We start from the raw sequence: 3,488 nt of genomic DNA, 5'->3' as shown, positions 1-3,488 counted from the left end.
TCATTAGCATCTTTCACACTGCGCGAAATTTAATTATTTCCGCCGAAATATGGCGTAATTTGTAGCGCTGATTGTTTTTTTGGAGGCAAACAGGTTTTTAATTAGTTTTTGTGGCGCTGGATTAGCTTTATTGGCTTGTTTTGTGTTTTTTTTTGCTGCAAAATGACTTGAGCAATTTCAGCTGAAATGTTTTTTTTATATAACCGGATACATATGTAATGAATCTTTATTGAACACACCGATATAGTAAACGACAGAAAAAAACTATACACAGCGAGAAGATTACAAGGTAAGCAATCTATTGCTATCCACTTCGCGGTATCCACTGCCCGGCCAACTCCGCGCGACCGGCGGCTCGGCAACCAATACATTGCTTGTGTTGTAAATAAACCGCTGTGCAATACGTGTCCTAAACCGCGCAGTGAACAGAAATATCGCCGTTGGTCACACGTATACCGTAAACCATAAACTTCGCGCCTCATCTAAATGAGTTACAACCACAGCATTTATTTGAGCACAAATAACACCCCGAGAGAACAGGACCGCTGCATTTAATCCTTAGTTAGACAAGGACGTGCAACATGCATTATTCAAGGCGATTCAGAATAAGCGGCATGTCAACCCTTAGCGGAATAGTGACATTGTGTGAATGTTTTATTCAGAACTGTAAAACTGGGGATGACTGCGGATTTTTTTCGATAGAATAAGGATGTGGCTGTCGTGACAATAATAGGGAATTATTCTGGAATAAATTTGTTAGAATCGCACTTAATTATAAAATGCGAAAGTTTTTAAGTTGTTTGTTACCACTTTACGTCTAAACCGCGAACAGATTTAGTCTTAGTTTAGATGGAATTCGGTATACTGATAGTTTGAGTCCTGGAGAAGGACATAGAATAGTTTTTTCCCGGAAAATTAGAAAAAAATGTTTGTACCAGGATAGCGATAAACGAATTCTTCTTCTGGACCGCAGGTAACATAAAATAGCGCAGAAAGCAGAAAATGGCGTGAAATTTTCAGTGTACAGTCACCAGCACCAATATCTGACAAACAAAGCGTGCATGAAAATCGGATACGACTCTATTTCTAAGTAGGGTCCGCACGACGTCAGATATTTTTGCACGCTCCGCTGTGGCAGATATTAATGATATTAATGCGGGTGACTGTATCACACAAAATACTGGCCCATACCATTAAGAAACAGACGTGCCAGTTTATGCTGTCTTTGGTTTTCTCACAGTAATTATTCATACATCCTTCAGTCTCGAAGCAATTGCGATGTCACTATGGACTTTTTCTAAAAAAGAGCTTCACAGTGGATCAAGATTTAGTTGGTACGATAGTACTAACCCGGATTTGGATCTATGTTGTTCGATATAAAAAAATTACATGGTTAAGCCCTTGGGTGAAAACAACATCTTAATACACTCAGTTAACTTTCCGGACTATTAATAAGCGGCCCGCATACGGGAACTTTGCGTCCCGCGGGATCGCTATAACACAACACATACATTATTAGACAGCTACAACACCTAGATACTATCGTACGGCAATCCAATAGATACGGTAATAAATAATTCACCGACGAACGGTAAAGTCGGAGGTCGGAGCAAAGTGATACCCGTCACGACATTGACGCTGCGTCAAAACGGTAGGTAATATGTCTTACGTGCTTTTGACGCAGCCACAGAATGGAACAGTATATTGTACGGAATCAAAAGTGTGTATAATATTTGCCCTTCTAAGCCAAAGCTCAAAAAATGCGATGCAGAATGTCTTAACACAATAGTGTTATAAATAACTCGTGTTTTTTTTGAGATAGCGCCTTTTGGTCAGGAGGAAATATATAATGTTGCTTACGTGATTTTCACTCATATTTACTAACACAATATAATGTGGTACACTGATGTGGGAGTGTTCTATGTTTTTACATTTTTACCATAAGAACATACATAACAACTCTCAACTCATAATGTTGTTTTTCATAAATTTTTCCTTCATAACAGACTGTTATCATAATTTTCTTATTAATAATAGTATTAATAAGAAACATTTGAACTCATAATATTGTTTTTCATAACGGTAACTACCTATTCAAAATAAGATTTTGTTCATTATTTTTATTAAAGTATGTTATGTGTTCGTCAAATGTACTGATTGGCAATTGGCATACCTTAATTAAGCAACATATTGAATGGCATCCAACCTATTTTCCTTGTGGCAGTTATCCTTACTGCTATAAAAAAAACTAACATCGAAGGCTAAGGCGGGAGCGCTCCCGCCTTAGCCTTCTGAACCTAAACTATCCAAGTCGCTTCTACTCCGAACCGTCGCTTGCTCGCTCGCTCGCACAAATTTTGAAGTATACCTTTTCGAATATAAAAATTTGGCCAAATGTTATTTGACAATTTGGCGAAACGTATTTCGCGAAAAAGAGAGACACCTGTCTTGCGAGAATCCGTTACTCTTGCCTATTTTTTATTGTTACCTATCCAATTTCTAAGGATTAAGATATATGACAATAAATATTTGTATAAAGCAGATGTATGATTATTGACATTATGAATTTCAATAATGCGGATAAATAACACCTATGATTAAGAAAATATATGAAACAAATATTAGTATTAAACAAAATTATATTGGCGTTATGAATTAGAATGATTAGGAGTTTCGATCGTTAGTATAATAAAATATATGAAAACCAATATTAGTATGAACAAGGTGTATGAATAGTTATATTATGAATTCCGATGATTATGAGTTTCGATCGTTAGTATTAAAAAAAATATGAAGTGTGATTTATGATGTAAAATGGTATGAAAAAAAAATTCGGACTTCCGATAATAGGACTTAAAAAGTTATGTGAACAAATGCGCACCCGTTAGACAATACGGCCTCAGATTATGATTGTTTGCCAAGCGCAGTGATGACTCGCGGACGTAGTTCATTTTGAGAGTCAAACCTGAAGGTACCTTTCTCGCACCTCTTTTCCTACCAGTATGCTTATATTCTAACCGCGAGGTTTTTTTAGCCCGGCACTGTCTTGGCCCTCACTTCCCAATTGTCCATAATGCATTTTCCCTGGCTGCACGCCCCCCTATAAAGTACTTCATATGTATAAAATTTAAAAAAAATCCTAAACAAAAGCAGGATCTTTGGCCCTTAAGACGACATGACCCCAAGAAAAGCTCTGGGGTTTTACATCCGCGAGAACATACTTCCTACCCAACTCACGCTTCTTAACTAGTTGCCTAACCAAAATCCTCACTCGACTCCGTATAAACCACCTAATTTCTTCATTATTAAATAATAAGTCCGATTTCACACACTTCAAGATTGCACTCGAACGAATCAGATTTATGACCCTCTTTATTATATCAAACAAAGGTTTCAACATCGAGAAGGCATTTATATGAACGTAGATCATACTGCAAAGGGTCGGTTGAGGACATCCGAGTCAAAGAGTACCTAAAAACAGATGGAAC

This window comes from Choristoneura fumiferana, chromosome 23 (assembly GCF_025370935.1).
Source record: "Choristoneura fumiferana chromosome 23, NRCan_CFum_1, whole genome shotgun sequence".
NCBI lineage: Eukaryota > Metazoa > Arthropoda > Insecta > Lepidoptera > Tortricidae > Choristoneura > Choristoneura fumiferana.
This window is presented reverse-complemented; position numbering follows the sequence as displayed.